The sequence below is a fragment of the Ammospiza caudacuta genome, chromosome 7 (genome assembly GCF_027887145.1).
Source record: "Ammospiza caudacuta isolate bAmmCau1 chromosome 7, bAmmCau1.pri, whole genome shotgun sequence".
Taxonomy (NCBI): domain Eukaryota; kingdom Metazoa; phylum Chordata; class Aves; order Passeriformes; family Passerellidae; genus Ammospiza; species Ammospiza caudacuta.
In genome coordinates this window covers 35,912,566-35,937,319 of record NC_080599.1, presented here as the reverse complement: position 1 = coordinate 35,937,319, position 24,754 = coordinate 35,912,566, and positions in this window count along the sequence as shown.

Sequence of the window (24,754 nt, the reverse complement as noted above, 5' to 3'; positions counted from 1 at the left end):
AATGATCACCATGATGTTCTTTTGACAGAGTTGTTACAGCACAAATGTTCACACATTTTTATGCAGACATTTCACTAGCACATGACAAACTGGATATAAATCTGCATTTAAAGCTCTATAAATTACATATGTACTAGATATTCTTGAAATATAATTTACTTTCATTAATTACATCATTCTGAATTATAAATGCATATTCAAATACTGTATACATTGTGTCCATAGTGAAAAATTGATTAATGTTACTTATTTTTAAGAATATTGTACAAATTGCCCAGAGGTGTTGTTTACTAACCTATCAGTAAATGGAAAATTCACTCTTTTTCAGAAAGTCTGCATATTTTATGAGGAGCAGCATGACTTGAAATTCTTGCTGCCTGAAAGAGGGATAGCTTTTTATTTAGGGCACATGGCTTGGGGGAAGTATATTCAGCCACTTTGCTACAGATTTCCTGTGACTTTGGGTAACTCATCCTGTCTGTCAATGGCTCATTCTTTCATTTATAAAATAGCAATGAGAGTCTCCCCTCTGCATTACTGTTTGCTTTACCCATTTGCATTTTGGGGCAAGAAGGAGGAAAACTTCATTGTGTTTTTCTCCAAGGCTTAACAAAATGAGGCCATATTCTTGGTTGAGGCTTTTAGATACTGCCATGCTATATTGTAATAATATAATTATTTCTGCTCTGACAAAACCATTAATTTAATTGCTCTTTCTGATTTTTGAAAGCACTGCTGGCTTCTGAGTATTCCATGCTCTAATCATGTAGATGAAAACAGAACAATGCTCAAAATAAATCCCTGCTAAAACGGTGAGGAGTTTGTCTGCTTCCCTTTCTCCAATATTCAATGTTTCCATATGTCATTGGGTGAAAAGTCTCACTTGTGCAGTCAAAGCCTTGGTTTTCATTGAGCTATACAAGAATATTTCTTGATGGTGTATTAAAATTTGTTGGAGGATAGTGACAGCGGGCAGCTAATGCAGCTGTCAAGAGTGTTTATGAATAATTAGTGGCAACTAATAATCTGGGAGACAGCACTATTTTTTAAAAATTTTTTCAAAAGTTAATAAAAGATGAATATACCTGAGACATCATAAAAAAGTTCCAGAAAGACAGGCAGGCCCATTTCAGGTTTTCTGTATCAAAAGTTATCAGAGGAGTTGGAAGACAGAGGCATGAGCTCATGACTAAAGTAATTACCCTGAGTTTGGTGGATCTGATTTTTTAGAGTTAAATCTCTGTGTGGACTTGGAGCGGGGAAGCCCCATGTAGCAAATTTGCCTAAGTATTTGTTGAAACCCAGCCAAAGAAACTAAATATATTTGGCTTAAACTTCTACTTCTCCTTCACAATATAGTGACAGGTTCATCTGTACTTAAATTCTGGCACTGTTAGAACTGGAAATTTAATATATGAGTTTCCTTTAGCTCACCCCCCAGGAGGCAAAGATGCATCACGGCTCTTTGGCAAACATTTTGTTGTACTAGAAAACCCTGCAATGCCCAGACACAACATGGAAAAAAAAGACTAAGGAGAATCCTTTGGGTCTACATTTTCTTGCTTTTGTTGGTATGACTCAGAACCACTGAGCATAGTTTTCTTTTTGAGATGTTTTACAGTCCTTCAATGCTGTTTTTCATTGTGGACTCAGTGTATGGGAGAGCAAGCCAAGAATAGCAATTAGCTACTTAGCTTGTCCAGTTTATACTCCAACTGGTGTGTTAGATCAGCCTTTCAAACAATGGTGACAACATCTCTATTAAAGCTGGGGCCTGGTTCAATAAAAACCAGTCACAGGCATCTGTGCTAAGTCATCTTGCCCTTTTATTACACTCCTCATATCATCCCACTGCCGACACAGAGCAAACCAGGACATTACAGGTGTGGTCCTGGGAAACCTGCCCACTTTTGGTCAACAGAGTGACAGCTTATAAGGACAAATCTGAGGGGTTTTTTGTTTGTTTGCTTGTTTGGTTGTTTGGTTTTGGGGGTTTTTAATTTTTTTTAAAGCCCAAATGAAAATTTACGATGAGGGTTTTATTAAAATGTCAGGCATTCCTTTAAAATTAACTCAGGGAAAAATCCTACAGTTTCAGAGCTCTCAAAAGAGTGGATAATGCCCACAAATTGGATATTGTTCTTTTCAGGTTATCAGACAGAAATCTATTCTTTCTCTCTGACAACGGAATTCAACATTGATAGTTCATGTTAATTGCTATCATCTTTCATTAGGATTTTTCTGTCAGTATGTGTTGTTCAGCAACTGTATAGACCAACTGTGTTTCTACTCTGAAGCACTAAATTGATACAAATGCTAATTTTTTTTCAAAGGATTTCAGTTTTGGCTTGGAACTTAGGGAGGACAGAGAGGAAAAACAAGTTATTGATTGGGAAAATGAAGAGATTAGATCTGAAGTCCCTTAAATGACAATACCAGGCACATATATTTGCATAATGTAGAGTCTAAGACCTTCCTTTTGTGTTGCCATACAGAATCAGATTAGGAAAGATACTGTGCAATAGTTGAGATCCAGCTATTCAGGTGCAGACTGAGCCTAGTTAACTCAGCTTTTTAAAAACCATATCTATGCAAGACTAAAAGTAAAATGTTCACTTGGTTTATTGAGTCTTGCCCTGAAAGACAAGTGAAAGGTTGCAAATTTGGCAGGGTAGAAACAGAGTTAAATGTGATTGTATATCACTTTCTTCTGGCTAGGAAGACAAGCTACACTGCTCCCCCTGAGCAGGAAGCCCCGTGTTACTGAAAACTCTTTTGATGTATTTCAGGAGCATCTGGTTGCCAGTTACAGGCTGAAGATAATGATCAGTAACAGTCTCACCTGTTCCTCTTCCACAGCCCTGAAGATTCCACTTTGTCCAATTATGAGGCTTTGCCCTGTCCCCCATGGGCAGAGGATAAAGAAGCAGCCCTTCTACTGGGGAATTAACTTAGGCCACCACTTTGTCAGGCTGCATCTTGGCTGGATGTAGGTTGTTAAAAAAGAGCAATTCCTTCCACCATTGTTCTGATTATAGAAATCTCATGTCTGATCACCAAGAACCCCAGTGGAAAAAAGTTTTCTTATGTTAATGGGCAGGGAAAGTGAATTTGGGAGAGAAAAAGAAGTAAAAATCTTTGATCAACCAGTAAACATAACTTTGCTTCAAATTTTCAACAAAGTATACATTTTCCCAACATTTCCTCTCTCTTTTTTTTTCCTTTTTTTAATTAAGATTCCTTCATGTAGTTTTGAAGGTAATTGCAATTTCTTTTAGTAGGAAACAGTGATTTGTGGAAGGAAACAAGAACAGGTATGGGTTAGAATTAATACAAAGTTCAATAAGACAAATTTCATGCTATTAACTGCCAACCCATCTACAGACTGAGCTGAGAACTTCTGGTTCAGGTTGCTTTCACCTAAATTGAGCATATCGTGACAAAATTTAATATCCTAACCCATGTTTTTACAGGATCCTTGATGTCAGCAGGTACTAAGAATAATTAGTGCTAGTGGTACACAAAAACCTTAAGAGTACCTGGTACCTTTTGGAAACACCACTTACACCCGTCACTGGTCTCTTCTAGGAATATGCCTCACTGGAAACTGTGGGTTATATGTTACCTATGTTTCTGTAAGCGTCTCATATCTATCTGTCAGCTGGAGGTTTTTGAGCATAATTCCATACTATTTGTTCTGTACAGTGACTGAACTTGTAAACAGCTCTCTGGGTCTAATAAATGAGTTATACTCTTAATGAGTATTGCAACAGTGAATCTGTAGAGAAGAAAATATCTTATTTATATTGTTACCAAATTAAGAACATCATAAAAAAAGCAGTTAAGTTAGGTATGTAAAAACTAAAATTATTATCATCAATCACTTCCATATGATAGCAAATATATAGAGCATAGAGAAACCCTCATATGCCCTAAAGACAAACCTCACAGAGGCAGGTGCTAATAATGAAATGTATGGCAAGATTATTTTTCAGGGAAAATGAGACAGGAACTTCTGTGAGAAAGTAAGTTTTATGGAGGAATTAGAAGGTGATAAAAGGTGGGTGTGGGAGAACATGCGTTAGTTCACTATAGCCTCAAGAAGGGGCATTAGAGAATGTAATAAAGGATGCTGTAACAAACAGGAATGAAGAAAGAGTAAAAAAAAGTCCAGAAATGAAACTGAAGAGACAGTTTTATTGCGTGATTTATAATGAAGTTTTGTGGAACTTCGAACAGGATATGATCTTGAATTTGATACTGTTAAAAAAAATAAAAAGGAAATTGAGAAAAAGATTCAAGAAGTGATTTGATATGATTGAAGCAGAATAGTTGGAGATAATTTAATCAGTGGCGTTTTATACAGACACTTCCAGGAATGGGGAGATGGGGGAACAGAGAAGACTGGTGAAGATGTTATTAAGTTGTATCAGTCAAGTTGAGAAAAAACAGGACGAGACCACCAAATTTTTATCTGTTGACATTCTGAAGTGAGAGTCGCTCATGCTGGACAAGACAAAATGCCAAAGTTATTCCAGCCAAATTTTTTGCAGCTTTCACAAGAGCTGTGTATTAATTTTTTTCTCATCTGAGAAAAAAGATTCATTAAATACATTCACCAATATCTGCAAAGCTAATGAAAATGGTGTGCTTTCTAGAAGGCTTTGTTGGAATGTACATCAGATGATTCCTTCCCTGGAGAAGGGAGGATTTAGTAAATAACACTAAGGCAAATCTTCTATAGCAGGCTTAATAGCAGGCTTCCAGGTTTTCTTATTTTCTGTCTCTGGTCACAGAGTGTATTTTTTTTTTTTTTTTTTTTTTTTTTTTTTTTTTTTGTTTTGTTTTGTTGTTGTTTCCTTCTCCTCTTCTCCCCACAGGGAGTAGGACAGAAAATAAATGTACTCTCGCTTGAGTCAGGTTTTGAGCCAAGTCCTTTCTGACCTTTGTATTCATGGGAGCTACTTATGCTTACAAGGAGGCTGGATTTAATGGCCATGGGTTCAGTGAAGAGAGAACTTCATACCACATTATTTTATAAAGCATATTTTCTTTCATAATCACAGTGAAATATTTGAAATAAAAAGGTTGAGCTAGGTCTTATGAGTCATAACCACAGTGCAGAGCAGCCTGCACATGTGCAGGGCTGGTAGTTTTAAAAGTTATTGCTTCACCTCTAATTTTGAGGTCATATATATGACTTTCCTTTTTTTTTGTTGCAAATGTGCACTTGTGTAATGCAGAGGCCTGTCTGGTGCTTGTGAGAAGGACCAGAATTGCAGTTCTACAGGGCAAAAGCAGGTCGGCCCTGTGCAGCAAGAACGACTTGGGAAGCAACATAAAAGTTCTCAGGGCCTGTATGCTCCTGTAGAAGGCAGATCTAATCCAATGGCTCCAAGGATAACTTGTAGACGTCAAAGGGAAATTTTGAGGGCCCCCCTGGCCTCCCTGCTGCGGCTGTAAGAGTGGCAGCACCAGGCATTGCTGCACTGGACCTTGTTCTGCCTTTGCTGCAGCCCACAAATTTCACCAGCTTGCTGCACTCCTGGCAGAAGCCACAAAGCATCCTTACTTTCCTGAGATATTCAGCATTTATTCCACAGAATTCTGAGAAGGAAATGAGAGGAGGAACAATACTGAAAGGACATCCAAGTAACCAAAACATTTTTGTGACCTTTTTTCCCACTGTAACTTTTTTTTTGTCATGCTAAACATGGCGACATTATGTTCACATCAAGCATGTGCTGTAAAATTGCACTTGTCAAGCATTTAGTTTGGCAGAAATGCAGAGGAAGACATGTGGAGCCAAGAAATGTTTCTCTTCTTCTCCCTCATAAAATGGAGAGCTCAAGAGCAAATGAGAGTCTGTTCACTGTGTTATATTAGTGTGTGTAGTTAGTTTTTGCAGTACACTTCCATTTTCAGATGAAAGTTGCAGTGGACATTCCATAGAGATTGAAATACCAAAGAAAAAGGCATTGAAGAGATGATACAACTTCTGATAGCACATTGCTTTATGGAGCAAGCTTACATTTTTCTAATTTCTCAACCAGTGTCAGACTGCAAGTTTTTAGAAACAAGAGCAGTCTTTTCATTCCGTTTGAGCACGTGGCCCATTCTAACCCATGGCCAGAACCAAAAGGACAGTGTAGCAATGTAGCAGTAAGGTTAGAATCTGTGTGACAAATCACTGGTTATACCGTGCAATATTTACATACATTAGAGACAGCTCCTTCCCTCTACTGCTGTTGGCAAACACTTAACCAAATCTTGCATCTCTGTGTGATTTGGATGGCTGTACATCCAAAAAAAGGCACATAACATGAACATGTGTCAATCAATGTCTGGAGGGGACAAAAGGAGCAGTGGTGAATCATCTCACACTGCTGCAGAGGGAAAAATTGTACCTGCTCCAGGGACCCTCAACAGGGCTTGCTGCTGCCGGCCAGATGTGGCCAGGCTGTTTCAGCCACTCAGGAATTAACACAATCCTAACCTTGAACTTGGCTGGACAAATCAGCAAATCCTGACACGAGGAACTCCCTGAAAAGCTCAAATAAAGATAACTTTCACAGTGCCTGGCAATACCAACAAACTCCAGCTCTGAGGTCTCTGAGTATGCTGCGACCATGCATGGCGTGAGATTTTCATTGTGTGTAGTTACAAAAAGCTTTTTCATGGAGCCACGTTTCACTCACAATAAGTATCTCTGACATATGTTACAATATTATTTTCCCTGAGGGACAAACTGTCCTCTTTTTTAGTTTGTCTTACAGATTTATCAATGCATAAGTTTAGTCACCTGAGTATTATATTTAAGCATATTCATAATTTTCCAAATATTTTGCAAACCAGGTTATAGCATCTGAATAAAAAAAATCACAATAACAAGAGAAGAATTTAAAGCACATTTATCTTGAAAGAGTGAGGAAAGCACACATTATTGTTAAAAAGTAATAATTCAGCATCCTCTGTCCTATCTGGATGTACAGACCCATTATAAATGAAGATAAACAAGTATAATACAGAACCCCAAAACATTTATTCATTTTAATGGACTTTTAAGTCAGTTTCTCTCATTGTTGATGAATGCAATTAAACTAAATTAAATTACAAAAAATGTCAAGAAGAAAACAAATTTATGATTAACAAAACCCATGATAAATTTGCAATTGCTTGTCCATATGAAGGCCTTAGAGAAAGTTCATTTCATCAATGATAGAATTGACACTATTGGAGCTTTAGTAGGAACAATTATTATCATTGCAAATTACTTAAACTATTAAACTGAGAATAATTCAGAAATATCATTAGCAGTCAAATTACTTTAAAAAAGCTTGTTTTCTTTCTCCTTTGTTTAATCTAAACTTAATGTCTGCTTATTCTCACACAAGCAGAAAATGCTGATAAATAATTCCAGAGCATGCCTAAACATCTCCCTTCACAGCTATCTTCTAATTTGATCTCAGGAGACCCTTCTTGGTAGCTGAATAAAATATTTTCATTTATTCTAGAAGAGCCTACATCACCATACATTTCTAATCTCATGTTGCTTGGTAATGCTGCTAGATGAGGTCCTCAGCAAATCATTAAACTTGTTCAATAACAGCATTACAAAACACAAGAGATTTACCCTTAGTGAAACAAAGAATTTTTTCAAACATGGGTGAAAAAACCCAACGAAAACCTTTAATAAGCAACTTGAGTTTCTAGGGTAGTTTCAGATATTATTTAGCATTTTAAACTTCCTGGTATGCACAGCACAAGACCAAGGAGACTTCAATGCAGCATCAAAGTGGTTTGAAAAAGCCATACTTTCACACTGCAGAAAATACACGAGATATTGTTTTTCTGATATGATCAAATGTTTTGTCTTGGTCAGCTCACTGTGCCCATTACACGTTCCCTGCATTTGAACAAAATAAGGTCTTTTGAAATTTAAGTACTCAACCTCCCAATCTGATCTTCCTAACAACTGACTATGTTTCCTGATGATATGATAATGTAAATGACTTTGCTATGGAATTCATGAATCATCAAGATATGATTTGAAGAGAGGAAATTAAACACTTGACTCAATTAATCATTCTTATTAAGCTAGAAATTCATGATTTGCACTCTTAATAAATAAGATGTGAGATTTCATATGCATTAATCACATGAGATTAATACCCATTATTATTCTTTATATTAAATAATACTGGATTCAAGATACCCAGACACCAGCATCCTGATCAGGGAGGGATGGAGTCTGCTGTGGAAGTGGTACACTCTCCCAGAGGAGAAAAGACTCTCATTGTTTGACAGATCATCCATCTTCTTTCTTGGCTTTATTGTATTTCTTCCATTTCTTGATGGAATGGCTTTCTCTCTGGAAAGTTTGTTGGGTCAAGTGCTGAAAATCAAACCCAGATTTCCTTCATGCAACAGCAGGCAATGAAAGTGCAGTGGAGAAAAGTGAAGCTATGATTCTGGATTAATTGAGGTCTGCTAACCTTCTAATCACCTGAGATTGGAGGTTTTAATATTAAATATATAATTATTGGGGTATTATTATTATTATTACTGCATTTATAGAAATTACTTCATTTAATGTTTTTATTACTGCCTGAAGATAGGCAATGTTCAATTAATTTCTTATATTTTTTCCATAAGAACTCTATTTCATATTATTTTATTCACACAAAAATATACACTGTCCAACTATTCATTAATCTATCTGCCAACCTATCCATCCATTCCTCTATAATTCATACTCATATTAATATAAATATATATATAAATTATTTGATCAATTGTTTTCCCTCCCTAAATAGCTGAGTCAGTGATACAGAGTCATTACTATGTATGCACCTTTGCAATATATATACACACATATGCAACTATGCATATTTTTAAACACATTTTTGGAATTGCAAGGGAGCAGGGTAGATGACTTTACCTAGACATTTATCAGTTTGCAGAGGTATAAAACAGCTTGGTGTGTGTCACAGACACATGTGAGTCACGGCTAACAGCACAGTCATCCTCTGGTTGTCAGGGCAAGACCACAGAAATCCCCTGGGAAAATATCCTTTCCCTGGTAACCATGAGCCCAAGTCCTCATTTGTTTGCCTTGCTAGAGCTGCACACCCATAACTTTGTGTAAGGTTACAAAGAACATCCTTTTCAGTTGAAACTTTGAATATAGCCAATTTTAACCTCATTAGGATAAAGCAGGTCTGTAAGGGAACTATCTAAAACTTATAAGCCTCAGAATTGCCCTTGAAATAAAAGCTTGTTGAAAAAAGCAAACTGTTTTCTCTATGATTTTTTCCTGACACATTTTAAGAAACAATTTTTGGTAAAATAATTTCAGCCTAGGCTTACCTGGTAGCCTCTTCCAGTCTTGAAAATTCTGTGATTCTGTGATTCTGTGATTCTTATGAAAAGAAACTGTCAACATACTCTTGTATTAGTCTTTATTTTTGATTGAGATAAATTACTAGTACAAATAAAACTTTTGGAATGGGAAGGATTTTAAATTGTTTTAAATATTAAGACTTTTAAAGACTTTTTGTGGAGCAACTGATATTTTAAAAATTCATCATAATGTCAATAATCCTATTAAAGTGATTTTTGAAAATTATAAGTTTTAATACACTTAGAATCTTGAGAAATCAAAAAAATATATTCGTGTAATGAACTAGAAAAATTACAATTATTTCTAATTCTTGCAAAATACTTGCATGCAAAATATGTTGGTGTATTCCACAAGGATTAGCATGTCCAGGAAGAGACACTTCAGTGAAGAGTAGAATATCCTCTGTGAGAGTGGGCTCTTCTATTTTGCATAAACCCATTTACCTTGATATTTATTTCTAGTTTCTTAGAAATATCTCTGGGTTGAGAGAAATCAACATTTTTGTATACCCATAATAAGCTCTTTTCTACAATGACAATTTAGTTGGTTTGGCTTTTTCTCCTCTTCCAAAGGATAGTGAAATTGCTATATATGATGAAACACAGTTATGTTTTGATAGCATGTTAGGAAGACATACAGAATTTCCCCAGCTTTGTCAGAATAGTAAATCTATTAAAAAGATGCCTGATAAAGATGTCTGCATAAGGTATTGAATCATGAAATAGAATTTTCCTTTGGAGTATCTGCATTTGTTCGAACTTTTTACGCCGTTACTTGTGCCTGCAGTCTCTGCCAGGTGAGTATATTGTTTAGAAGCCTTTTGCTTTGTATTATTGGGAAAGGAATGTTGGGAAAAGTTGATGCTGGTGTACAAGAGCAGTGACTGTGAGGAAATGCAGCTTTCTGTTTGTTTCTGCCCTGCCTGGGTTTGTCATAACATCTCTGTGTGAGCTACTGGTGATGGCCATCACATGTGAAAAATGCCAGTGACACTCCACCACTGTGCAGCTGCTACAGAGTCATCATAAAAAGCAGCATCTCTCTGCTCCTGCAGGTAGATGACAATTAAAATGGAGAAAAAAGAATGAACTTTATATTACTCCCATTTTTGTCTTTTCTCTGTAATACTTTGTACATGCTTTTTTCAGGAGAGATTTTTCAGAGAGATTTTTCAGAGAGACTTTCAGGACTCAAAGTGACCCCTAAAGGAAAACAAAACAAATCTATTGAGTGAAGGGGTATGAAATGATGGATTAATAGCAGACATGATATGGCTATATTTAGAATCTCATAATTATTGTAGTTCTTGCATTTTGTTTGATATGGTATGTCAAAAGGTCTGGGTGAATTTTATTTCATGGAATGTGTGTTGAGCAACTAACATGTCTTTTTCTTTGCAAACTAATTAACTTTGTTCTTTCTGGTTTGTTTTCTTTTATGTAAAATGTAATAATCTGAAACTGTTTCACAGCAGTTCTGTCCATTACTTTGCACTTAAAATAAAACTGGCTAGTTAAGCTTTAGTTAATATGCATGTCTTTTGCACTTTCTGTTTTAATTTAAAGTATATTCTGCAAGGTAAAATGATGAGGGTGTCATAGATGGAGATTCCCTGTAGTCTAAAGTGGCAGTTTTGCTGAGCTCTAGGTACAAGTCACCTCAGAGCAATTTGGAGGGGGGTTTTGTTTTTATGTTGCCTGTAACACAGCCTGACTAAGAGCAATTTGAGGCAGGAGGGTGGGCACCTGGCAACTTTTATCTTGGAGGTGACAACGCAGAAGCTGTTAATTAGTGAATGTTGTTTTTTATCAACTTGATGTAGAATTCCAGCCTTGCATGTGAAAAGTGCACAAATTTTATTTGTGCCAAATTGGCCTCCATGTGAGGATTGGGTAGATCCAATTAATGTCAAACAGCCTTGTGTACTCTGTTCCTATAAACTAGATTGTGATACACTTACCTGTGGCATCCTTTCCTGATGATGTGTTCAACTATGAGTAGGGATGAGATAAGGAACACAGAGTATATCTCTTTCATTTGAACAAGGCAGAAGTCAACTTCTGAAGTAGATCACAAACTACTGCAGCCACGTTTTTACATTCCTCTTTATGTGCTGTGAGGTCTCAGCCAGCTATTCTACCCCATTTGGTCTGTACTGAACCAGTTACCCAGTGGATTTTTTTAACACAATTCACTTAAAAATAAATAGTATTTGTGTTATTTCTGGAAATCATGATTATTTTTGAATGTGCAAGATAGCCTGCCACTCGAAAACTTTGACTTTCTTCATGTTTCCCATAAAACATGTTTTTCACAAAATGTAAAATATAGCACCAACAGCTGTATTGCTTATTTTTTCACAATTGCAAAAGAAGAAAAGGGATTTTTGTCTTGTTTTGCTTTGCATTGGAGAACAGGAGCTGGGCAAGGAGAATGTGATGCTGAGTTCATCATTCAGTGTGAACCAAGATGAATAGCACCAGTGTGATGTATGGGCTCAAATTGTAAACAGTTGATGGGACAAGCACAGGGAATTTGAGACAGAATCTGAACAGAAGAACAGATTAATGTGAACAAATCCAATTGCCCACAGAGGCTGAGGTGAAGCTTTAGATGGCTATTAATTGTTTAAGGAATGTTGTCTACGCTGAGAGATTTATGAAAACAAAGAGAATGTGGCACATAAGATCAAGAGGATCCTTTGATTTGGAATTAGGCTGCACGCCGCATGGTTAGGAGGTACAGAGAAACAGGTGAGAAATTCCTGCTGCACAGAATCATTTCATAAATGACTCTAGATCCAGGATTTCAGCACACATCACAATGCCCTATTTGTCTGCTATCTCAGTGTATGAGTGGATTTGGTTACTTTCCTGTGAAAGCTTTTTAACTGCATATTTCACATGATGTTGATTATGAGTAGCGTTTTATGGGAGCTTTGTGCCATATGCAATGTATTCAGCCTTTTAGTGAGCCACTACCAACATTTAGAGGATAAAAGATTTGCCTTTGGTTTCAGTAATACATGGGTCCAGCTTCATGCCTGCACTTGTAGAACCAGATACAAAATAAGGACTAAATGAAGTTGGTGCTCCTAACACTTGCTTCATTGCCTGTTGAGAACGCAGGTTCTGCTGGTGCATCATGGAAGTGCAATGAGTACAGCTGGGCTGCCAGGGCTTCTCAGCTCAAACACAGCCTCTTGGGAGATATCGGAGCACGCTGGAGTATGAAGTTTTGGAGAAGGATTAAGAGGAGGTTGGAAGAAGCTGGAAGTACTTTTATTTTCAACACTGAGGTGTTGCAGTAAAGTGAAGCATTCAGTACCTGGACCTGTGGCCCTGAGTCAGAGCTCCTTGCAATGGTGCATATTTAAGTGAGAAGCGTGTGTTGAATGTCTGAGTGTCAGAATTAGAAAATTTTACTTTGTCAGTATGTCCTACATGTGATAAGTAAGACCTAGCCAGAAAATAAAGCTATTGCTGTACTGTGGTTGCTTTCTCAAAGTTGTAGTGAGCTGCACAACAGTGAGTTAATGTAGGTTGGAGCAGGCTGGTGTTGGTTCATGTGCCTTTGTACTATGTTTCACTGTGCACATGAGGCAAAATTACACCAGCAAAAGAAACTGATAGGGTTAATAAAAGCAAAGTTTCCCTTTCAGATTATATATTTAAAATAAACCAGCAATTAGAAGATATCTGATATTTGTTACCTCACATTACTTTTGTTTTGTTTTTTTAGCATTTAGACACATATTATAAGGTGTTACATCCTTTATTCAAATTCATCAGGTAAAACATAAAGAAAGCTAGATAGACCAAATCTGTTTCTGTTGATCATGATTTATCTATCTTTCAGTAAACCCTTTGGTAGAGCTGAGGATAATCCATTACCTCTATACTTTTCTGAACATTTGAAGTCCCAAAGTGACTGAATTTTGAAAAATGAACGAAGGGGAAAGTGTGACTTACATTCTGCATGAACCCTTAAACCATTACACATGCCAGTATATAAAATGGAGGTACTTACCTGCACTGTTATGTTTGCCTTTGGTTACCCTATCTTTAAAATGGATATAGAAAGAAAACTACCAGAGAAGGAGATGTAAAAGAAATGGTTTCTTATAAGAGATTAGAACAATTGCACCTATTTAGTTGAGAAAGGAGGTAGATAAGAAGAGACATTATGAAGAGATATGAAATAATAATGTATAATAAATTCATTCTAATACTACAAATTGACTTCTTGGACCCTTTTCTTCAATTTTGCTTCTGAAAATCAGTTTTCTTGATACTATCAATGCAAAATGATAGCCATTTGCTGTATCCAGAAGCACCCAGAGGTTAACAGTGCATGTCATCTAAATATGTATGTAGCAAATTTCTAATGTAAGATGAGAACTTAACATACTATTTATACTTATAAATAAAGATATGTCTGCAGTTTAAAGGAATTTATGTCTCAGCTGGGAAACTACAACACAAACCCCATAATGTACATGAATATTCTGCTGAATGGAGAGCTTGCAAAATACTCTGTAATAATCCCATGTTCTCTGAATATTTTCAAGTTTTTACACTTCCTGTGCATTATTTTCAGATGGAGATTAGATTAAAATCCTACCTGGGTCAAACCTTCAGAAATCTGAAAAGAGTTATACTCTACCAGTTTAACATATAGTGCAGTCACCCTTAAGAATCATTTAAGTCAATATACTTCACATCCCCATGGGAATAACAACAGCAACAACATGAGGGCATTTTTCATACAATGCCAATATTAAGCAGTGGACCCTGTGGATGAAATGAACTCCAAATCAAGCTTACTTCTGGAAAGGGCATCAGGGAGAGAGCTGTGCACAGGAGGGATCTGATAGGATCTGTGAAGACGATGACTTGCTGAAAAACTCATCATTGTAATCAGAGAATGACATGGGTTATCCTGCCCTGTGTTCCACAAAAGGTTCTGCTGTTTCACCTGCCTGACCAACAGGTGCTGCACTTCTTCTTTAGACAGTGTATTCCATATATTATAGCAATATTCAATGTTGCTGTTGGGGTATTTTAACAATTGTTCCAGTCTTCATTTCACAGCTGATTGAAGTCTGTTCTGATGAGAATGAAGAGTTAAGCCCAGTACTGGGTTTTCTAGGCCCAGGCTAGAACAGCTGTTCTTCCAAATCCACAAGGATGTCTGGTCAATTAGGGCTACTTAGAAAACTGTGAAGAAGCTGGAAGTGAGACCAAAATGCTTTTCTGACATATCTCTGACACCAGTAAAATGTTCTTTAACCAATAAATAGAAATGTATTTGTGAATGGAAATAGCTAGATTATAAATGAATGTGAGAGATGACTTGCATGGGAAGCAATTGAACTGTGAGATTTAATTTACTTGTTCACTTGGTTCCACAAGTTTTGTGCATCTTCTGTCCTTGAGGTTCTGGTAAGAAGCTACTGGGACAGAATGGCTCCAGCACTTGTTTAGATTTGAGAAGTCTGAAGAACTTAGAATCTTTATCATGGATGCCAAAGTAATAATTTAAAATATATATGCATTGACTTCCTTTTAGAACAAAAGACAGCAACAGCCCCAACAAGAATGAATAAAATCCCTCAAAGCTGTATGAGAAATCATCTGCATATTCCTTTCTTAAAAATGGGTCAGAGCATTTCCCAGAAAAAAATACATGTTTTTCATTAATATTCTTGAATGTTCAAATCTTTATGTTTTTTTTCTTTACTCCTGGAAAGCCACCAAACATATTTAACAACTGTTTCTTGGGAAAAATTCTGTAATTTTGGAAAAGTCTTTTCTTCTCTCTTTTTATTAGAAATAGCCTGGGTATAACAGCTGCTACACAGTGAATGAGTTCAAAAGAAATATATTTAGTTGAATTCAGTACCTTAATCTAACTCAAGTGACTTAGAGCAAAACATTACATGTGGTATCTTGCTTCATAGATCTTTGTTTGGAGAGCATCCAGACATGTTGCTACTATTATCTTAAGTATGTTCTTGATAAGTGCTAATATTGATATCAATGCCTCTCAAAAGAGAGATATATAGAGGCAAGCTGGTTTTCCCAGTATGTGTCTCATTGAAGGAGACTTAACAACCCTTTTTTACCTGACCTTTTAAAGTAGCATAGTGGGCAATAACCATTAACTGATCAAATATGAGAAATGTCAGGTGTGGAATAACCACTGACAAGGAAATATTTCATCTCTTTAAGCTCATGAACAATCATTGAAAAATCTTGGCTCCTATTAAGGGTACTTTTTTCCTTCCAAATATTCAATAATGGTATGATGGGTTGCCTCATGAAGCATTATTTTACAAAGCTAAATTTAAAGCTAAAAAGAGAACAAACAGGCTAAAGTATGGTGTAAGTCTGAGAATTCATCATTGTTGCTTACCCAGATAGTCTCATTTTCATCACAGAGTGCCAGGTCTCATTTAATACATTCAATAAGTCTAACAACCCACTTATCTACTTTTCTTTTACATGTACTGCATAATCACTCTCAGATCATCATGTGTCACTGTGGATTGGTTTCCCTTCTGTTAATCCAAATAATTCAAGTTAATAGTGATTTTTTTTAAAATTAAGTTCTTTGTACTTAAAGCCTCATACATGCTACAAGCCTTTGATTAGACAGACATGGTATTTTGTAAGAATTTTCTGGCAAGGAGAAACATTATATGGAGCAGAGATCAGAAACCACTGTGTAGGCTGGGGGTACTGATTCCTCTTTTAGTGTGTTGCTTTGTAGTGTTTTACCCTGACAAAGTCCAACAATGTCACTGCACTTTCTTTATTACCAACTGCAAAAAGTTCTGGTAATGAGAAGTATCAGACTGCCCCTTCCTCAGGGCAGTCCTGGGAAGAGCAGAATACACCAAAATTGGTGCCTGTATCCAAAATATTAACAATGTCCTGGATAAGTTGTCCTGCTCCTAAACACCATCAGTTATGCTACAAGATTAGAAACAATCTCTTTGTTAGTTTGGAATTTATGAACATGTAGCTCTTGGATTTGACTGTATTCTGTATTTTATGTCTGTTTATAATGTTTTTAAAAGTCTATATCGTGTAAGAAAAGCTTATTAAAAAATTAGGCCTTCTTAATAGATTCTGACTCCAGCTGTTCTCTTTAAAGTAGCTGGTAAACTTTTGTAAAAGGTCCACCAAAGATTAAACCTGGCAAACACAGACTCTTGAGGTGGGAGTCATCATTTCAGAGCTCAATCAACAATTAACCTTGCTAACAAAAAGCCTGAATGCAGTCAGGATCTGTGACTGTGGTATTGAGATGTGAGAGACACAGACCCAAGTCATCGTGGGGTTTTGTTGCCTCTGCAATTTAGAGCAGCCTTTAGGCTGCTGTAGGTTCAGTGGTTTCACCATTTGGCATCAGGAGTGCAAAACCAGGCTGTAGAGACCTTGGATTTTCTTCCATGGGGCATGTAAAAGGTAGAAGAATGTGACACAAAAAGAACCTACAGGCAAGAAAACTTTTCAGCTGCTTTGCAAAAAATAAAACTGTCTGTAAGCAAAGAACCTCAAAAGAATAAACTCCCAGACTTTGTCACGCTTGGTGAATGTTCTCTGTCAGCACTGCCAACAAGAAGTGCCACATTCTGGCACATCTTTCATTATCTGCAAGGGTAAACTTGGCACAGTTGCAGGTCAGGATCACTGTGCACTTCAAATATGATAGTGTAAATTCAAATTGATTCTGTGTTGTGCACAGAGGAGCCAGGCCTTGCCAGAAGTAATATAAAGTAAAGGTCTTTGGGGTACCAGTTTAGGTTCGGGTTTGGCACCAGAAAGACCAGAGAAGTGGGTAGTAAAAATGAACAGTAACTTGAGGATATTTTAATAACAGCTGCTCTGTTTTCTTTCCTAGTGCACTTTTATTTTATTTGCACTTTTTTAGTTTCATCTTGATGACATGGCTATTATTTTATAGCAGTTTCAAGCAGTTAATTAATGAATTGCACACATGTGACATGACACCACCTTGCCCAATAATCTCTGGCATCTATTTTTATGGTACAAAGCCCTGTTGCTTTGTGGATTGTTTTAGATTGTAAATTGGCACTTGAAACTGCTATTTTAATACTCAAAACAATACAATTGTAATGCTTGATGGATGACATGCATCAATGACAAATTGACATGAATGATCTCATGAAATCTACAGACCATCTTGGAGATATTAACTAATGATTCACTGTTCTTTAGATGTGAACCTGTTATAAAATCCACAAGACCTTATGAAGCCCTTTAAAAACAGATTGCCCTATGCTGAAAACCCATAAATGACTCAATTAGGAAGGGAATGTATAACACAATTTTGGACTTATTTTGCATTATCTCTTTGCTGGTAGTAGTAGACCAAAAATGTTGTGTATGTGCTGGAAATTAAACAAAGTAAAGACAAACATATTAAGGCCAAGGTATTTCATGTCCTGTATTTTCAACTTTATAAAGGGAAATGCACTATAAATGGGGAGAGCTTAGATCATGTCCTAATGTCCCCATCCCACTCCTCAAGGGTGAACTAGAGGGACAAACAAAGTATAGGTAAATCACTTTGCCTTCCCTTCTCAACTGCATCAGAAATAAGCCATGACTGGAAGATGTGCTGCACCCTCTCTAGAACTGAGATATCTCAGTAGTCTTTTGTACATGTTATGATCATCATAGATTACTATACAGCCTCATCAGGCTCATACAACAACCCAAAACTCAGGTCCTTTCGTGGAACCTGAATTTGTTTTGAAATTCACCATGTGTCTCACAGAAACATTTTTCTCTAGGTTTCTTCCTTCAGAATTGCACAACTTACTGCTAAAAGCTTTCCTCTAAAATCAAGCTGTAGCAAAAAATTTTCTCTGCTTTGGTAAGCCTGCTTGAAAACATTTCCAAAGCTTTTGTACATCTGGCCAAAGGAAAGTACTTGCAAGCCATCTCACACTTGTTTGACCATAAGGTACTCTCACTCTCAAATTGTGCTTGATATCAATGAAACACGTCACCTAAAACTCATTTTTTGTGTGTGTGCTACGTTACAAATATATTAGCCACTTACTGTGGATAGACATAGACATGTTCATTCATCTAAACTTGATGAAAACATTTTCCCCGTATTAAACACATTTTAATTTTGATATAGAAGTGCAGACTCTGTTCCTGCAACTTTACTCTACAAGCTGACATATGCCGAAAAATTAATTTCAAATATGTGCACAAAATGCTGATCATGTGTAATAATGGAAATATATTACAGCTGAAGGATGAATTCCTCTCTTTGCACATAATGCAGAGGAAACATTCTCTCTCTCTCAAATGTCTCTTTCATGCACAGATATACACATTTATTAGAATACTTCCACAAGCAAAAGATTCTGAGATAGAAAGAAATGACAATAATAACTTTTTCAGTTTAGAATGTGATCCTTTAATAGGAATTTATTGCTGTAATATGATTCTCTACTTGAATATGCTGATGTAGCATAAAAAACAATATTACAGATGCAAAAATCTATTCAGTAAAAATAGCAATAGGCAGAGAAAAGCTTCTGTATTATGGTAGCAGTTTGGGACTCATTTTGGATATGAAACCAGAAGTTCAGATGCATTCCCAAGTGTTCTGATTTTTCAATATCACAGGAGCTTCTCTAATTTATATCCATTAGCCAATCCAGACCTTCTTCCTAGATCCAAGGCAGTCCCTCACTGCCATTTTCCATTTTACCAGACGTTGATGATCTACTCTTTTAGTTTTCTTCCTATTTTAGGCTTTTTTTTACAGCTCCCATTACTGTAGTATCTGAGCTGCTCATATTCTCCTCACTACTCATCCTTACAATACCCAAGTGTAACTGCATGAGAAGCAAGAAAAGTACAATTATCCCCATTTTATAGCTGAATAATTGAAAAAAAGAAAGGCTCACACCCATATCTGCCATGGTATTTAGGTAGCAAATTCCCTTTGAAGATGGTGGGAGTCAGACGTAACAGGGACTGTGATGGAGGGAGAGCTGGAACAAGACATTCAGCTAATGATCTGCTCATTAGGACATCCTTTCTTATATCATTAATTCTTTAAACCAGATACTTTCTGCCCCCTTTTTATATTTGCCCATCTTTAATAAAAACTTACGTATTTCTCACCTCCTTATCTTATATTGATGTATCTTATATAGTTCTGAGTATAGTTAATCCTTTTCAATATTTTCTGTGCTGTAATAGAATTTGGGATCCATGAGGTGATAAACTAAGCTAAAACAATGGGAAAGCAGCTGTGGAAATTCTAGAGTCCATCAAAAAGCAACTGCTACTTTTAATTACTCTGCAAGGCAAGACATTTTTTAAAGTCAAAAGCAAGGGAGCAATGGTCTCTGAAACTGGGAATGGAAATCATATAGATGTTGACAAAATTGAATGGAAGAGAAACCACTTCAAAGAACTCTGGAGTATAATTCACAGTACTCTGTATAGTTCCTCTCTCTAGCAATAATTTAATTTTAGTAAGTTGTTAAATTAACACTTTGTGAAGTTTAAGTCAAGCTAAATGAGAGGTGCAACAAACTCTAGAGATATGCTTACTGGCCAAAAGGAAAAGAAATTGAAACTTTTGAATAGAAGAATTTTCAAATTATTCTATATTCCTAAATAATGGGTTACACAGATAAGTTATTTCAGTACAGAGCTAATTACACTATTCTTTGGAGAGTCCTTTAAGAAGAAATAAGCACATGTTTGACTGGAAGCATTTAGGGAAAAAAAATCAGACCATTTTAATAGTTGTGTTTGTAATGCATCTGTTCTAAAATCAAGAAATAATATGCTGCTCAGATGCAACACATCTGCTTGGACATCTCTGGTTTTTGGCTTGTTAAAGCAATTCAGATGCTCTAAATTATGACCAACTATTGTGCTTGGAATCATTTGAACAGGCCCCCTGGTATCTAAAAGCAGGAAGTCTGTTTCAGCCTTAGAGATTTTGGGTTTAGCTCAATACTGTACTCAGCCTCACCACAGAGAGTTTTTTTGGGGTTTTTTTGGGTTTTTTGTGGTTTTTTTGGTTACATATTTTTTCATATTTTGTTTCAATTTTATTTCTTTCGTTTGAAGAGAGAGAATATTTTGCTTTTATTTTCATTACAATATTACATATAATAGCATCACTGCATGCTAATGATAGAAATGCTGACTGGAAAATTTAGGAATAGAAAGCAGCAAAGTGAGAAATGTCTAATAAAAAAAGCTCCACCCAAACCCCAAAACCCCCAGCAAAGTAAAACCAAAACAAAACTGTTTAGGTCAGATGTCCTTTTTCTCCTCTGCACACTTCCAGTATCAAAGAATTATATACAGAATTTAGATAAGAATTCAGTTCTTTCCCTGTTTGAATCATCTTTGTCCAAGTGAACATCAAATGCAACATTAATGAAAATTAACATTCCTGTATTTGTTTAAACAAATTTGCAACTCTTCAGACCAGGAAAGACAATTTCAGAGTTAAAGAAAAAGTTTCAGGTAGTCATGAATTAAAATGAGTAGAATTATGAGAGACTCTGAGTATAGACTTCGTGTGATTTTATCATAGATGGATTATCCCCCTGTTAGCTGCAAGTTGAAAATGAGTTAGTTACGGAGGGCTAGGAAAATGTAGATAGCAAGTAAAAAAGAAATAGACAAAGTTGTCAGTTAGTGCACATAGTGTCAAAAAATCTCACCTTGAACAAATAAGTAAAAAGTAAACACAGAGGAGGGAAAAAAATCAGCTCCCTCTAAGTCTTTGGGAAATGTTAGAAGTCATTGATTCAAGATTATTCAAGTTCATAAACAGAAGAGCTTAGATAAGATCAACCGGATAAAAACTGTGATATTTGTCATTTCTAATTCCAGTAATTAAGTGCTGTTCTAATTCTACTTGAGAAGGCCTCAGTGGGATTATAATAATGGCATAACGATGGAAACAAAGACAAAGAAAGGATCAGAACTACAACAAAAAGAAAGGATATTGAAAAATTAATGATGTACAGGCAATGATTGTCCTTAAAAGGTTAACCTTTACCGACAATTGCTGTAACAAAGGTGTGCATGAATTGTTGTTCACTATGAATTTTACAAAAAAAAATGGAAAGATGAATGATTGTTTTATAGGATGCTGATATTTCCTGCAATTGCTACTAATGACATCTTCCAAAATTATCATTATTTTTTTAGATGGTTGATTTCTAAGCAAAAAATATTTTTGGTAGAAATACAGCAGTTAAATGAGATTAAACCTGCCAGTTTTGAAAAGCAGTGTAAGAGGAAGAGAGAAAGAGAGAGAGAGAGAGAGAGTCAAAAAAAGTAAGCGATCTCCTCACAATGAACTCATTATTAGGACAAGCATGAGTCAGGATACTCAGTGTGACATTCATGCCCTTACTGTAGGGAGAGTGCTTTTACTCCTCCACATTGCTTTACCCCGACAGGTCCAGGTTCATCTCCGTGAGGAATTGAGAGTTTGAGAAATCTCAGAGACTCTGGCAAGCAGAAAAAGAATTTTCCTTGCCAAGTCTGGTGCAGAAAGGAATCAGACTTGTTTGTCTCCAAGGACCTTTGAAATGGAATTCCCCTCCCTTCACACCTTGAAAGTCACATTGCTTCCCACCACCATATTGCTGGGAAATCTTATTATATGTAAATTTCCGTCATTCGTATTCCGCTTTTCTTCCTTTCATTCCATCAAAGGTATTTTGTCATCTCTACATTGAACCATTATTCTATGTCCCATAGAGGGTATAACACACAGTCCTTATTAAGATACACATGTTCATGGAATAACCCAAAGCTCATTAAAAAGATAAACTTATAGTGGAGTATTTGGTGCTATTCTCAGAGCATGCACAAAATATGGAGCAAATATTGCTCCTATAATTGCATTTTAATTGAGCTGTATCCGACATAAAAAGATAGTTGCATATGGACTGTCAACTTGAATAATTTCTGAGGTACATCTTTTAATTTCACTGCTTTTATTGTTCCTATTACAGTTTGAGAGAATTTCCCCACAGCTGTTTTTATTTTGTGAAAATCATTCATCCCATGAGCATGACTGTAGCTGTGTGCAGTGTACATAAATGCTTATGATCATTAAACATGTGTAGTTAAGGACTGTTGTGTATCCATACGTTTCATTTCCTTGCTTTTTGTTTAATTTTTCAGTTACTGTCTGCATTGTTTCTATATCTCAGTTGCAGCACAAAGGGAGTTCTACAAACAGCAAATAGCTAAGAGCCATCCTGTTTGCTGCCGCTGTTATTGCTAAAGCTTTTTGGATTTTTTTTATAGACTTATCAGTGATTTTTGGCTCAAAACCAAGTAGTGTTGCTTACTCCTCATCACTTTCCCCAGGCAACTGAACCCTGGTGTCAACAGTCCTGTTCCACTATTACAGCTGGTGCATCACTCTCACACAGACTCTCTGACAGGTCTCTGATTCCTAAGCTGCCTTTGCTTCTTGCACACAGGCTCTGGTACTGTCACCTTTTTCTTCCTTTCACAGAATTCCTAATATTTTACTCTCTCCTCCTGCTGCTCCCCTGACTAACTTTTCCCAGCTCTCCTGGCTTTTGTTGCAGTTCCTCTGCTCACATAAACACTCTGGGCTTCCTTCCTGCACTGCTTCTTTCCCCCAAACAATCCTAGTTATTCATCACTTCTTCCCAGGCTCTCACTTACTTGTCTCCCCTTCCTAGAATTCCTAACATTATTTGATGATCCTCAGGCTGAAAATTATTTTGACATACAAAGAATCGCGTTTTCTAACAACCAAGTGAGGAACTAAATTTTATTGGATTTCACATGAAACCCAGGTGAAACAGCAAATTTTTCCTGATTTCAGTGCAGAACTAGAAAGCACTCCTAAAATTTTCCCTAAAGTGAGAGTAATGAAAAGGAGCAAACCTTTCTGTGAGTACGACCTGAATTGATACTGAATGCAGGTAATTTTGTTTTCTTTCAGATTTTGCAGAAAGATATTTTACACAGCTCTCCTTTGTTATTTTCATGAGCATAGTAATTCCAGCCTGAAGAAGCTGCCTCCATTAGGCTTAAGCTTCACTAATTTAGCAATTAACATTTAACAGCCAGATTGTTTTCCCAAACCCAACGGCACTAGTGCAAGAAAATATCTTCTGATCTATAACCTTGTTGCAATCTCAAAGCTCCTAAAACCCAAAATTTTTATTCTAATCATTTTTGCTGATGCAGGAGCCAGTCATCACTATACTGCAAGTAGCAAAATGCTACACAATACTCTAGTCAGACAGCATTTATTGTGCTGTAATTTGTTCTAAGACAATAGGGAAGATGCAAATTCTAGAGAGGCATATTAATCTGTAGGTCAAACAATAACAAAATATTGAAAAACTGTCTTAATGATTTTTTACATTGTGGCACAAAAGCAGGTAATTCCATAGAGGGATGCTGGTGATCTCATAAACCAGGAGAATAAAGCTGAGAGGTTTATGAATGCCACCAAGGCACTGAAATAGAATTAGTTTTATATCATGTACAACTGTATATGTGTTTATTATTTATAACACATTCTTCTTTTTTAAAGGGCTCCATTCTAAGCCCTCTTCTGATACCTCATATCTAGCTTTTCCCCACTGGTTTTAAACTGCAATTGTATTCCAGATGCAGCTTTAAATGGTGCTGTGTTAGCTCCCACCTTTCACTTTTTATTACAAAATTTAGTCTCTTATACCGGCACTATTTTTCTTTGAAAAGTAAAAGTTCAAAACTGCTGACTTCTTAGGAGGTGTGTGGGAAGAGGCTGCTCTGTGCATGCCATATGGTGCTCAGCACCTGTAGGATCTGGCCCTGAGCCCCAGTAAATCCTGATTCAGTGAGAGCTGTGCAGGCAGAGGCAGCACAGGGCTCCTGCCCAGAGCAGGCAGGGAGATGCTCTCTGGCTTGGAGCAATCGGGGCTGGCACTGTGAGCCCCCAAACAGCTGCCACTGCTGCTCCTTGCAGTCAGAATTCCATGGGGCCGTGCTGCCAAGAGCTTGACAGGGTGGGTGGGATCCCAGCGCTGTGTGAGAGAGCCCAGTACTCCCTAGAACACGGAGTTTAGGTGCTGTTTTTGTTCTAAGAATCCGCCACTGAAAAGGAAGTGGTGTAGAAGTGCCAGTGATGAAGTGGTAGGGAAAGTCTTCCCCCACTGACAATTGGTGGTACATCCATGAGAAACTGCACTCTCCAGCATAACAGCTCAGTCCTGCTGTTAGTCCCTCTCACACACAGGGCAGCAGAGCATCTCCAGCAGGATCCCAAATA